The 15,140-nt window shown below is 45.3% G+C and overlaps 1 long non-coding RNA gene across 1 annotated transcript in view; it reads right to left on the reverse strand.

Annotated features, from left to right (window-relative positions):
- Window positions 1-1,192: 1,192 nt before the first annotated feature.
- LOC137346058 (uncharacterized) overlaps window positions 1,193-15,140 on the reverse strand; it is a 229,594-nt gene continuing 215,646 nt past the window's right edge. The window contains exon 3 of the long non-coding RNA XR_010968650.1: window positions 1,193-1,246. This is a non-coding gene — a long non-coding RNA (uncharacterized lncRNA). The remainder of the gene's footprint in view (window positions 1,247-15,140) is intronic.

The raw sequence follows: 15,140 nt of genomic DNA on the forward strand, positions 1-15,140 counted from the left end.
AATGATGCTCAGTTTGGGTTCTGCCAGAGCCACTCAGCTCCTGATCTCATTACAGCCTTGGTTCAAACATGGACAAAAGAGCTAAACGCAAGAGGTCAGGTGAGAGTGACTGCCCTTTACATCAAGGCAGCATTTGACCAAGTATGGCATCAAGGAGTCCTAGCAAAACTGGAGTCAATGGGAATCAGGGGGAAACTCTCTGCTGATTGGAGTCATACCTAGCGCAAAGGAAGATGGCTGTGGTTGTTGGAGGTCAATCATCTGAGCAGCAAGACCTGGTCAATATCCAGGCTTGGGCTAATAAGTGGCAAGTAACATTTGCGCCACACAAGTGCCAGGCAGTGACCATCTCCAACAAGAGAGAATCGAACCATCTCTCCTTGACAGTCAATGGCATTACCATCGCTGAATCCCCCACTATCAACATTCTAGGCGCTACCATTGACCAGAAACTGAATTGGAGTAGTCATATAAATACTGTGGCGACAAGAGGCGAGGAATCCTACGGCGAATAACTCACCTTCTGACTCCCCAAAGACTGTCCACCATCGACAAGGCACAAGTCAGAAGTGTGATGGAATACTCTCCACTTAACTGGATGGGTGCAGCTCCAACAACACCCAAGCAGCTCGACACCATCCAGAACAAGGCAACCCGCTTGATTGGCACCCCATCTACAAACATTCATTCCCTCCACCACCGACACACAGTGGCAGCAAAGCACCAAGACTCCTTAGAGTCCAAACCCGCGACCTCTACCACCTCGAAGGACAAGAGCAGCAGATGCATAGGAACATCACCACCTGCAAGTTCCCATCCAAGTCACCACACCATCCTGACTTGAAACTATATCGCCGTTCCTTCACTGTCTCTCGGTCAAAATCCTACCTCACATGGACTGCAACAGTTTAAAAAGGCAGCTCACCGTCTCCTTCTCAAGGGCAATTCGGAATGAGCAATAAATGCTGACCGAGCCAGTGATGCCCACATCCCATAAATGAATAAAAAAAACTGACAGCAGCAAACAGGAGAATGTAATATGAACAGTCACACATTGACATTCAACTTTCACCATGTCACTTCACTGCCTTACCAGGAATACTGATGGCTGCAAGAAATGGGTAGTAAATGAGCTCGATCCGATATATTACAGGGTATTCCATTTCTTGTGTTAAACACCAACTCAGAGACTTCTTCAGAGGATCCTTTATTAATAGCACAGAGCAACCTCCAGGGGGACAGTCATCTGGGGAATGTGAGCAGTGATATTAGTTACAGTCCACTGAACAAACTGAGTTAATGAACTGTTTTTTGCTTTCTGTAATGAAATATGTTTATTAGACAGGTTGGAAAAAAATTATAATCTTTAGAAATTTCTTCAAACCACGATTTGCAAATTATTTTGTTGTGATCTCAGGTGCTGATATAGATGAACAGTCTCAGGAACAATAGCCCTGGTGTTGATGTGGATGAACAGTCTCAGGAACAATAGCCCTGGTGTTGATGTGGATGAACAGTCTCAGGAACAATAGCCCTGGTGTTGATGTGGATGAACAATCTCAGGAACAATAGCCCTGGTGTTGATATGGGTGAACAGTCTCAGGAACAATAGCCCTGGTGTTGATGTGGATGAATAATCTGATTTACAGTCATCGTTGGGTTGGTTGTCAGGGTTGAATTGGATTCAATCACATTCTGCACTAGCAGAGCTATAAGACAACTCAGGCTAAGTGTAGGATAGCCTGTGAGTGAAATGTTCATTATTGCAAAGTTGCCTATAATTTTGGCGAGATGTTGGGAGAGTGAATAGAGAAAGGCTTCTGTGTGACAACAGCCTAAAAAGTTAAGTAAGCAAGGCTTTTGAAGACCAGCCTTGGATGCTCAGTTTCCTTATCTCCGTGTAGCCCAGGTTAGATATGGAGTCTTATTATCTGGAGTCTTGCCCTGCTGCCGAGTCGTTTCACATCCAATGATCACACAGAGAGTGCAGAGGGAGATCTGCCTGTTGATTGGTTTTCTTCCTCTGAAGTATAAGTAGAGGAAGGAGCTTGTTGTGCAGTTCAGATGAACAGTTGCTGCACGAAAGGCCTTTTACTAACTATGAGGTTCCTGTTCTGCTCTTCGACAGTGTAGCTGTTTTTGCCTTAACTTATTTGGGAAAGTCAAAGAGTCCTGTGAAGTGCAGCCAACACTGAATATTGTGAACACATCCTAATGTCTGAGTAACTGTTTGTTGCTGAGACAGGAAGAAATCCATGTGCATTGCTGTTAACTCTAATCGTGAGTGTAACTCAGTGGTACAGTGTCTACTTTGCCCATATAGACCTTGGTTTAAAGCCCCACAGCCATTAGAATCATTGAATTTTAAAGCACAGAACGAGTCGATTCAGCTCATGGTGTTCTCTTGTTTTCGCCCTGTCTGTCAATGGGACTCCGATCTCCTCCACTACCCTGCCTAGACCCCTCATAGTTTTGAACACTTCTACCAAATCTCCTCTCACCCTTCTCTTCTCCAAACAGAACAGCAGCAGCTTCTCCAATCTATCCACGTCAAAAAGTCCCTCATCTCTGGAATATCTTCAGCACCCTCTCTAATACCTTCACATCCTTCCTCATGTGTAGTGCCCAACAGTGGACAGAATATTCCAGTTGAGGCTGAGCCAGCGTTTTGTAAATGTTCACCATAACCTCCCTGCTTTTGTACTGTATGTCTCCATTGATAAAGCCCAGGATCGCGATTGCCTTTTTAACCACTTTCTCAACCTGCCCTGCCACCTTCAACAATTTACACACATATATTCCCAGATCCCTCTGCTCCCGCATCAGCATTAGAATAATATTGTTTAGTTTATATTGCCTCTCCTCATTTTTCCGACCAAAATGAATCATTTCATTCTTCTCTGAATTAAATTTCATCTGCTACAGGTCCACCTATTTCACCCTGTTTTCTATGTTCTACTGAAATCTATAACGACCCTCCTCAGTGTTCACAATTCTTCCAAGTTTTGTGTCATCTACATATTTTGAAATTGTGCCCGGTAAACCCAAATCTGCATCATTAATATAGATCAAGAAAAGCAGTGATCCTAATAATGACCCATGGGAAATCCCACTATATAAACTCCTCCAGTCCAAAATACAACTGTTAACCACGACACTCTGTTTCCGATCACTCAGATAATTTTGTATACCTACTGCCACTGCCTCCTTTATTCCATGGGCTTTACTTTTGCTGACAATTCTTTCACGTGACACATTATCAAATGCCTTTTGGAAGTCCACGTACACCACATCAACTGCATTACCTTCATCATCCCTCGATATTACCTCATCAAGGAGCTCAATCAAGTTAGTTAAACACGATTTACCTTTAACAAATCCATGCTGGCTTTCCTTAGTTAATCGATATTTGTCCAAATGACTGTTAATTTTGTTACAGATTATTGGTTTTAACATCTTTCCCATCACTGAGGTTAAACTGACTAGCCTGTAGTTTTGAGGTTTTTCCTTATATTTGTTTATGAGCCAGTGTCAAGATTTACAATTCTCCAGTCTTCTGGCACCACCTCTGTATCTAAGGAAGTTTCGAAGATAATGCCCAGTGCTTCTGCAAGTTCCACCCTTACTTCCCTCAGTACTGTCTCTGGTGATATATCAACTTTAAGTACTGCCAGCCATTCTATACCTTCCTCTTTATCAAATTATAGCCCATACAGTGTCCCAATTACCATCTCTTTCACCATGAGCTAGGCAGCATCTTCTTCCTTGGTAAAAACATATGCAAAGTACTCAGTTAGTAGCTCGGCCCCATCCTTGCCTCAATGTCTAAATCCTGTTCTTAGTCACCAATCATCACCATTCTTCCGTTTACAATACTTTTTACTATTCATTTTCTGATTGAAGACTTTTGGATTTTCCTTTCTCTTCGATGCCAGTCTCTACCCATACTCTCTCTTCGCTTCTCTTATTCATTTTTTCACTTTCCTTCCGAACTTTCTGTATTCAGCCTGGCTTGATATTGTATTGTCAACCTGACAACAAGAGTAAACACCCTTTTTCTGCTTCATCTTATTCAAAATTCTCTCGTCATTAGGGAGCCCTGGTTTTGTTGCTCCTATCTTTGCCCCTTGTAGGATCATACTTCGATTGTACCCAAACCACCTGCACTTTAAAGTTAGTCCATTGTTACATGACAATTTTGTCTCCCAATCTTTGATTCCAGTTTACCTGGGCTAGATTGTTCTCACTCCACTGAATTTGACCCTCCCAATTAATTATTTTACTATGCATTGTTCCATGTCCTTTTCTATAACTAACCTAAACCTTATGAGACTATGATCACACGCACGCACACGCATGCACGCACACACACACACACACACACGCACGCACGCACGCACACACACACACACACACCCACACACACACGAGAGAATTACTCTTTGGAGCTCCATAGCAAAAAGAAAGACAGAAGGAATACTTGGCCAGATACTTGTTAATTCTTTGGACCGGCTTTCCAGGATAAATGCAGCAACAGTTCCAGTCTGTTTCTTACACCCGTTTCTCAGAGCTTCTCGAAGAGATGGAAAGATTGGAAGACTTTTCAGGGAGATGGAACAGAATGAGTTGGGGTTTGCTCCCTTGTCAGGTTTTCTCCAACTGTTTTATTAACACAGCCCACCACCCCTCCCCCCCACTCACTGAACAAGGCGAGGCCAGGGATGGTGTCAAGCTTCCTGCCCCCTGTGGACCTGGACCTGTAACTTCTTGGTGAACATTTTCCCTATGTTGGGTGAACCCCTGCTGGGTGATTGTCTGGGGACAGGTGACTTCCAGAAAGGGTATGTTTCTGGCACTCCTTGACTCTTCCAGTAACTGTTGTTTACAAGCTCAGTCCAAGAGATCTCCTGATAACCTCTTTTACTTTTATAAAAAAAAACACAAAGTTCCAGCATCAATGGAATCAGTTTAAAACCCCTAAAAACAAGTCCTTCAAAATATTGAAGAAAAATGGAAGAACTTCTAACACTGTACAAAAAAATCTCAGACTTGGAAGGTGTGAATCCAGATGTGGTAGAGGAACAAAGGGATCTCTGAGGACAAATGCACCAATCACTAAAAGTAGCCATAAAATAACAAACACAGTAAAGGAAGGTGTCATCGATAGTGCTATCAAGCAGCACCCACCCATCCATGACCTGTTTATCAATGTTCAGTTTTGGTCTGCCAGGACAACTCAGCTCCAGACCTCATTACAATCTTGGTCCAAGCATGGACAAAAGAGATGATTTTTTTTTACACTGTTTTCATTTCTCAGGGCAATGCATTGACCAATCAGAGTCAAGCTGCCTGGTTGAAATTTTAAGCAAAGTCAGAAGTTAACTGTCAGTCAACGTAAACTGGTGCATTCGCCATGGCAACGCCTCAACCAATTACAGTTCACTGACCAATCAATCAACACTCTCTTCTCATGCAGTATAAGTTGATGTTTTCCCTGACATTGGTTATTCTTGTGATTGTCCTGATGAGTGCAAGGTTCGACAACATGTATCTATTTTCAGCAATACTCAAGTTCTGTACTACTAATCAACGATTTTCTTAATTCTTTCATGGGATAGGGGCATCGCTGGGAAGGTCAGCATGTGTTGCCCATCCCTAATTGCCCTTGACAACTGACTGGCTTGTGAGACCACTTCAGAGGGAAGTTAAGAGTCAACCACATTGCTGTGGGTCTGCAGTCACTTGTGGGATGGCAGATTTTTTTCTCTTCAGGGCATTAGTGAGCCAGATGGGTTTTTTTATGGCAATCAATGATAGTTTCATGGCACCATTACTGAGACCAGATTTTTTTTCAATTAATTGAATTTAAATTCCACCAGCTGCTCTGCTGGAATTTGAACCTGTGTGCAAAGGGCATTAGCCTGGGCCTCTTGATTACTAGTTCAGTGACATTCTCACTGTGGCACCATTTCCCCAAATACAAGAGGTGAGGTGAGAGTGACTGCACTTGACATCAAGGCAGCATTTGACTAAGTGTGGCATTAAGGATTCCGAGCAAATTGAAGTCAGCAGGAATTGTGGAAAACTCTCCACTGATTGGAGTCATACCGAGAGCAATGGAACTGAGGGAGTTGCTCTTTCAGACAGCCGGTGCAGACACGATGGGCCGAATGGCCTCCTACTGCACTGTCAACATTCTCTGAGTAGCAGAAAGGAAGATGGTTGTGGATGTCGGAAGGAAAACATCAAAGACTCACAACATTGCTGCAGGAGTTCCTCAGGGTAGTGGTCTCAGCCATGTTCGTCTTCAACTCCTGCATCAATGGCCTTCCCTCCAACTTAAGGTCAGAAGTGGGGATTCTCACTGATGATTACACAGTGTTCAGTATCACAACTCCTCAGATACTGAAGCAGTCTGTGTCCATGTGCAACAATAACTGGATGACAGCCAGGCTCAGGCTGATAAGTGGCAATCAACATTTGTACCACACAAGTGCCAGGCAATGACCATCTTAAACAAGAAATAATTTAACCATCGCTGAATCTCACACCATCAACATCCTGTGAGTGATCATTAAACAGAAAGAAAACTGGACCAGACAAAATAAACAAGACCTGAGGATTGGGAGCAATTTAGAATTCAGGAAAGGAGGACCAAGGGATTGATTAAGAAGGGGAAAATTGAGTACAAGAGTAAGCTTGTGGAGAACATAAAAACTGGCTGTAAAAAATTCTATAGGTATGTGAAGAGAAAATGATTGGTGAAGAAAAATGTAGGTCCCTTACAGTCAGAAACAGGGGAATTTATTATGGAGAACAAAGAAATGGCTGACCAACTAAATGCATACTTTGGTTCTGTCTTCACAAAGGAGGACACAAATATCATAACAGAAATGTTGGGGAACACAAGGTTTAGTGAGAGGGAGGAACTGAAGGAAATAAGTATTGGTAGAGAAATGGTGTTGGGGAATTTGATGGGATTGAAGGCTGATAAATCCCCAGGGCCTGATGGTATGCATCCCAGAGTACTTAAGGAAGTGGCCCTAGAAATAGTGGATGCATTGGTGGTCATCTTCCAAGATTCTATAGACTCTGGAACAGTTCCTACAGATTGGAGGGTAGCTAATGTAACCCCACTATTAAGGGAGGTAGAGAGAAAACAGGGAATTATAGACCAGTCAGCCTGATGTCGGTAGTGGGGAAACTTCGAGAGTCCATTATCAAAAATTTTGTAGCAGAGCACTTGGAGAACAGTGGTAGAATCCGACAGAGTCAGCATGGATGTCCGAAAGGGAAATCATGCTTGACAAGTCTACTAGAATTCTTCGAGGATGTAACTAGCAGAGTTGATGAGGGGGAGCCAGTGGATGTGGTTTCTTTGGACTTTCAGAAGGCATTCGACAAAGTCCCAATTAAAAGATTAGCATGTAAAATTAAAGATCATGGGATTGGGGGTAGTATATTGTGATGGATAGAAAACTGGTTGGCAGACAGGAAACAAAGAGTAGGGATAAATGGGTCTTTTTCCAAATGGCAGGCAGTGATTAGTGGGGTACCGCAGGGATTGGTGCTAGGACCCCAGCTATTTGCAATATATATTCATGATTTAGATGAGAGAACGTAACGTAATATCTCCAAATTTGCAGACAGCACAAAACTGGGTAGGTGGGTGAGTTGTGAGCAGGATGCAGAGAGGCTTCAGGGTGATTTGTACAAGTTGAGTGAGTGGGCTAATGCATGGCAGATGCAGTATAATGTGGATAAATGTGAGGTTATCCACTTTGGTAGCAAAAACAGGAAGACAGATTATTATCTATACAGCTATAAACTGAGAGAGGGGAATATGCAGCGAGACCTGGGTGTTCCCGTATACCAGTCGCTGAAGGTAAGCATGCAGGTGCAACAGACGGTAAAAAAGGCGAATGGTATGTTGGCCTTCATAGCCAGAGGATTCGAGTACAGGAGCAGGGATGTCTTGCTGCAATTATACTGGGCCTTGGTGAGGCCACACCTGGAATACTGTGTGCAGTTTTGGTCTGCTTATCTGAGGAAACATAGAAACATAGAAAATAGGAGCAGGATTTTGCCCTTCGAGCCTGCTCCACCACACATTATCAAAATGGCTGATCATCCAACTCAGTAACCTGTTCCTGCTTTCCCCCCATACCCTTTCATCCCTTTCGACCCAAAAGCTACATCTAACTCCTTTTTGAAAACATTCAATGTTTTGGCCTCAGCTGCTTTCTGTGGTAGCGAATTCCACAGGCTCACCATTCTCTGGGTGAAGAAATTTCTCCTCATCTCTGTCCTGAAAGGTTTACCCCGTATCCTTGGACTATGACCCCTGGTTCTGGACTCCCCCACCATCGGGAACATCCTTCCTGAATCTACCCTGTCAAGTCCTGTTAGAATTTTATAGGTTTCTATGAGATCAACCCCAACTCGTCTGAACTCCAGCAAATATAATCTTAACCAACTCAATCTCTCCTCATACGTTAGTCCCGCAATCCCAGGAAGGATGTTCTTGCTATAGAGGGAGTACATCGAAGGTTTACCAGACTGATTCCTGGGATGGCAGGTCTGACGTATGAGGAGAGATTGAGTCGGTTAGGATTATATTCGCTGACGTTCAGAAGAGTTAGGGGGGATCTCACAGAAATCTATAAACTTCTTACAGGACTTGACAGGATAGATACAGGAAGGATGTTCCCGATGGTGGGGGAGTCCAGAACCAGGCACCATAGTCAACGGATATGAGGTAAACCTTTGAGGAATGAGATGAGGAGAAACTACTTCACCCAGAGAGTGGTGAGCCTGTGGAATTTGCAACCACAGGAAGCGGTTGAGGCCAAAACATTGTATGTTTTCAAGAAGGAGTTAGATATAGCTTTTGGGGCGATAGGGATCAAAGGGAATGGGGGGAATGCGGGAACAGCCTACTGAGTTGGATGATCAGCCATGATCATAATGATTGGGGGAGAAGGCTTGATTGGCCGAATGGCCTACTCCTGCTCCTATGTTCCATGTTTCTATGTTTCTATAAATTCCCTGGCTATAAGGGTAGGTCAGAGGCTGGGAATTTGGCAGCTTCCTGACTCCCCAATGCCTGTCCACCACCTGGAAGGCACAAGTCTGGAATGTGATAGAATACTCTCCACTTGTCTGGATAAGTGCAGCTCTAACAACACTGAAGAAGCTCAACACCTATTAAGCAGCCTGCTCGAGTTGTACCAATCCTATATCTTCAACATTCACTCCCTCCACCACTGGTGCACAGTGGCAGCAGTGTGTACCATTTACAAGATGCACTGCGGCAACTCACCAAGCCTCCTTTGACAGCACCTTCCAAACCTGTGACCTCTATCACCTGGAAGAACTGGGACAGTAGATGTGTGGGAACACCACCACCTGTAGGTTTCCCATCTGGATAACACACCATCCTGATTCAGAACTGTATCGCCTTTCCTTCAGTGTTACTGGGTCGGTGACCTGGGTCTCCCTCCATAGCGGTCCACCACGTGGACTCCAGCAGCTGGGGGCAGCGACTCACCACCACCTCGGGGTAATTAGGGATGGACAAGGAATTCTGACATTGCCAACAATGCTCAAATCTCATGAAAGAATAAAAACAACTATTCATAATTAATAGGGTCATATAGTGGAGAAACAAGGAACTTATATTGAACTTGTATAGAACACTGGTTCAGCCTCGACTGGAGTATTGTGTCCAGTTCTGGGTGCCACACATTAGGAAAGATGTGAAGAGAGAAAGTGTGGAATAAATTGATGAGAATGGCCCCAGGGATGAGGAAATTCATTGACGTGGATAGATTGGAGAAGTTGGGAATGCTTCGCTTAGAGAGGAGAATTGATAAAGGTGTTCAAAATCATGAGGGGTCTGGACAGAGTAGATAGGGCAAAACTGTTCTCATTGGTGGAAGGATCAGAAACAAGAGGGCACAGATTTAAGGTAATTGACAAAAGAAGCAATAGAGACATGAGGAAAATCATTTTCACACAGCGAGTGGTGAGGATATGGAATGTACTGCCTGAGAGTGTAGTGGAGGCAGGTTCAATTGAACCATTCAAGAGGGAATTGGAATATTCTATGAAAAGGAAGAATGTGCAGGGCTACGGGGAGAAGGTGGGGTAGTGGCACAAGGTAAATTGCTCCTTGGGAGAGCCTACACAGGCGTGAAGGGCCAATGGCCTCCTTCTGTGCTGTAAGATTCTATTACTCTGATTGTCTTCTGAGCTGCAAGTTGCTTCTATTCACTGACAGTTGGAGCAAGTCCACATCCTTCAGGTCTCTTCAGCTGCTTGGAGCAGATGGTTTTTATCCCAGTCATTTAATGGTCTCAGTGGAGGAGCTCGTTATCAACAGTGTCAAAGTCTGCAGTTGATTTAAGAAAATAAAGGGGAACCGTGCACCATGGTTACAGACACACAGGATGTCATTCGTGACTTCGGTTATGACTTTGGTTTTGTGACAAGGAAGGAAAGGTAATTCAACAAATTCAAACCTGCAGTGAGTGGAAAGAAGGACACAGTTTTTGTGATAACAACACATTGAAGGAATTTGGAAAAGAGGCAGTAATTTTCAAGATCAGCAAGTGTAGAGCCTGTTTTTTTTGCTCATCTCTGATTCTGAGTAATTGTGCTTTCAAAAGTCCCTTTGGAGACATAAACTGGAGAGGCCCCATGAACCAAAGCTGACAATGGAAATTGTGAGTGTATAGATCACTTTCCACCTGACCAGCCTCCACATCCAAAGGATCATCCTCCGCCATCTCCGTCACCTCCAGCGTGACGTCACCACCAAATACATCATCCCCTCCCCTCCCCTCCCCTGTCAGCATTCCAAAGTGAACACTCCCTCTGTGACACCCTGGTCTACTCCTCCATCAACCTGACACCACGTCCCCTTCCCATGGCACCTTCCCATGTAATCTCAGGAGGTGTAATACCTGCCCTCTTACCTCCTCTGTCCTCACCATCCAAGGCCCCAAGCACTCCTTCCAGGTGAAGCGATTTACTTGTACTTCTATCAACTTAGAACACTGTATTCACTGTTCACAGTGCGGTCGCCTCTACACTGGGGAGACCCAACACAGTTTGAGTGACTACTTTGCAGAACATCTCTGCTCGGTCCGTAAGCATGATCCCGAGCTTCTGGTTCTTTACTATTTTAATTCACCACCTTGTTTCCATGCTCACATTTCTGTCCTCGGCCTGCTGCAGTGTTCCAGTGAACATCAACGCCAGCTCGAGGAACAACACCTCATCTTCCAATGAGGCACTCAACAGTCTTCTGGACTCAATATTGATTTATGTATTTGTTTATGGGATGTGAGCATCGCTGGTTAGGACAGCATTTATTGCCCATCCTTAATTGCCCTTTAATTCAATAATTTTAGACCATCAGTCACATTATTCTTTGTTTATTAATTATTTTTATTTTATTTATATATATTATATCTCTATTCTTTATTTATGTATTTATTTCTTCAGTACGAGCTTGTCTTAAACTTATTTTTAGTGATTTTGTTTTCGTACAGAGCTGTTGATTATTCTGTCATTAACACTCTCAATGGACTCGTGCATTATCTTTCACTGTCACTCTTCAGCACTTCATTTGCATTCTGTTCCATGACATTTGCCATTTAACCTCTTCCCCACTCTGTCGTATCACAGTCCTTCCTTCATGTTCTTCTTATTCCTCCCTCCTTTCACTTGCTCAAAGACTGTTACATTTATAACTTTTGCCAGTTCTGATGATGGGTCACAGACCTGAAACGTTAATTCTGTTTCTCTCTGCACAGAAACATAAAATGTTCCTGACCTTTTTTTTTAATTTCCAAAATATACTTCATTCATAAAAATCTGTAAAAATTACATTACCAAACAGTTTCAAACAGCACCAAAAAATACAAACATTGCAAGGGAGATCAGTTTCCTTCAATAAAATCATGAGTTGCCTCACAACCCTTCTATTTCACATTTGCCATGCCAATTACATTTTTACATTTACAGCAAATGAAAATTTCCCCAATACAGTTCGAGGGGTTTTCCATGGATCCAGCCCCTCAGTCCAGCTTGGTGGGGGAACCTTACACTGTGGTCTTTCCCCATTGAGCCTTTGCTGCGGCTGCCCCAAGCTTTAGTGCGTCCCTCAGCACGTAGTCCTGGACCTTGGAATGTGCCAGTCTGCAACATTCGGTGGTGGACAACTCTTTGCGCTGGAAGACCAGCAAGTTTCGGGCAGACCAAAGGGCGTCTTTCACCGAATTGATAGTCCTCCAGCAGCAGTTGATGTTTGTCTCGGTGTGCGTCCCTGGGAACAGCCCATAGAGCACAGACTCCTGTGTTACAGAGCTGCTTGGGATGAACCTTGACAAAAACCACTGCATCTCATTCCACACCTGCTTTGCAAAACACATTCTGGGAGGAGGTGGGCATCTCTTCCCCACCACAGCCACCGCAGGGGCATTGCGCAGAGGGGGCGAGACTTCGGGCGTGCAGGAAGGATATGACAAGTAGGGCCCTTCTCACCAACTAAACTAAATTCAATCGAGATCAACAAAATTACATTAACGGGAATTGAAAACTATGCTCTATTGTTAAAAAAATGAAGAAAAGACAAAAAAATAGGTAAATTGGCCATCAGCAATTGCCCCGAGTAGAGGTGGGTGGTAGGGAAGTGTAGGGACAGGTGGGGATGTGGTAGGAATGTGGAGTTAGCGTAGGATTAGTATAGATGGGTGGTTGATGGCGGCACAGACTCAGTGGGCCGAAGGGCCTGTTTCAGTGCTGTATCTCTAAACTAAACTAAAACTAAACAAGCTACATCTTGGTGCTTGTTTGAAAGTTCTGGTGATGAGGCATTCTGCCAAATGACTTTGGCGGTCTGCTCGGGGAACCATCCGACAGGATCCCCCGTCTCCTTTTCCTGTAGATCCTTGAGGGTATTCCGTGCAGACCACGGCCTGATGGATCGTTGGTCAAAGGTGTTTTCCCACAGGAACTGCTCCACGAAGGATAGGTGATATGGCACGGTCCAACTGCATGGAGCATTCCGTGGCAATGTGATCAGACCTGTCCTTCGCAACACTGGGGACAGATAGAACCTCAGCACGTAGGAACACTTGGAGTTTGCGTACTGGAGGTCTACACACAGCTTGATGCAGCCGCACACGAAGGTAGTCATCAGGATGAGGGCCACGTTTGGTACATTTTTCCTGCCCTTATCCAGAGGTTTGAACATCAGTCTGCGCACAGACAGCGGATCCGAGCAGAAGACGGCAACGTCATCCATGTACAGGGAGGTTTTCACCTAAGTGCCTCCGCTGCCTGGGATTGTCACCCCTCTTATGCTCGTATCCTTCCTAATAGACTCAGCAAAGGGTTCAATACAGCAAACAAACAAGACCGGGGACAGAGGACAGCCCTGTCTGACTCCAGATTGGATCGGGAAACTTTCCGATTCCCACCCATTGATTGAGACTGCGCTACTGATGTTTGTGTCGAGCAGTTTGATCCAATTGCAGATTCCCTCCCCAAACCCCATTTTGGAAAGCACGTCCATCATGTAGGTGTGCGATATCCTGTCAAAAGCCTTCTCCTGGTCCAGGCTGATGAGGCAGGTGTCCACCCTCCTGTCCCGTACATAGGCGATCGTATCCCTTGAGTAGCGCGAGACTATCAGAGATCTTCCTCCCGGGTACAGTGCAGGTCTGATCAGGGTGGACCACCAACTCCAGAGCAGACTTGACTCGACTGGCTATGACTTTGGACAGAATCTTGTAGTCAACATTAAGCAGTGAGATGGGCCGCCAATTTCTGATTTCTGCCCTCTCCCCCTTCTGCTTGTAAATGAGGGTGATGATGCCTTTCCTCATGGATTCTGACATGCTGCCGGCCAGGAGCATACTCTCATATACTTCCAGCAGGTCTGGGCCGACCCAGTCCCACAGGGCCGAGTACAACTCGACCGGTAAGCCGTCGCTTCCGGGAGTTTTACTCATCTCGAAGGACTCGACGGCCTTTGTCAGCTCGTCAAGAGTTAGCGGCTTGTCCAGTCCCTCCCTCCTGCTGTCATCTAAGACCTCTGTGATAGATGACAGGAAGGACTGGGAGGCTCTGCTGTCTGTGGGCTTCGCGTCATACAGCCCAGCACAAAAGGATTTGCTGATCCTTAGTATGTTGGACTGTGAAGACGTTACCGAGCCATCCTCTTCCTTCAGGCTGCTGATAACAGAGCTCTCTCTGTGTGTATCTTTTGGAAGAAGTAACGCGAGCACGTCTCATCCTGCTCAATGGAGCGGACTCTGGACCGGAATATGATCTTGGAGGCCTCCGTGGCAAAGAGCGAGGCCTGCTGGCTCTTCACCTGTTGGAGGTCCTCCTTGACCTCGACGCCCATCGACTGCAACTGCAGAAGATTTTGCATACTTTTCTGTAGTCGGGATATTTCTCTTGCCCTCTGGACACCTTTGTGGATGAAGAACCTCTTGATGTTCTCCTTTATCGCTTCCCACCAGTGAACTGGAGACTCAAAGAGGAGTTTCACGGTCCTCCAACCTTTATAATCCCGTTTGAGTTCCTCAACGTTCTCTGGGGTCAGCAGTGTAGCATTGAGCTTCCACGTCCCTCTGCCAACCCGCTGGTCGTCCTGTAAGTGACCGTCGACCAGTAAGAGGCAGTGGTCAGAGAAGAACACCGGCTTGACGTCGGTGGGTCCGACCGTGACAGCACGGGACACAAACAGGAAGTCAATCCTGGAACGGGCAGACCCGTCCGATCTTGACCATGTGTATCTGCGCTGCGCTCTGTCTGCAGGTTTGCTGAAGACGTCGTGCAGTTTGGCATCTTTAACTGTTTCTATTAGGAATCTGGATGGAGCGTCCAGTTTGCTGTCGTCACTGCCGGATCGTCCAGCCGCATCGATGATGCAGTTGAAGTCACCGCCTAGGATGACCGGCCTGGACGTCGCCAGCAGCAGTGGGAGCTGCTGGAAGACGGTCAGCCGCTCGCTGCTTTGTACCGGGGCGTACACGTTGATCAACCGGATCGGAGCGTTGTTGTATATTGCATCTGCTACGAGGAGGCAACCGACCATCACCTCCTTAACTTCGGAGATG

The sequence above is a fragment of the Heterodontus francisci genome, chromosome 29 (assembly GCF_036365525.1).
Source record: "Heterodontus francisci isolate sHetFra1 chromosome 29, sHetFra1.hap1, whole genome shotgun sequence".
Lineage (NCBI taxonomy): Eukaryota > Metazoa > Chordata > Chondrichthyes > Heterodontiformes > Heterodontidae > Heterodontus > Heterodontus francisci.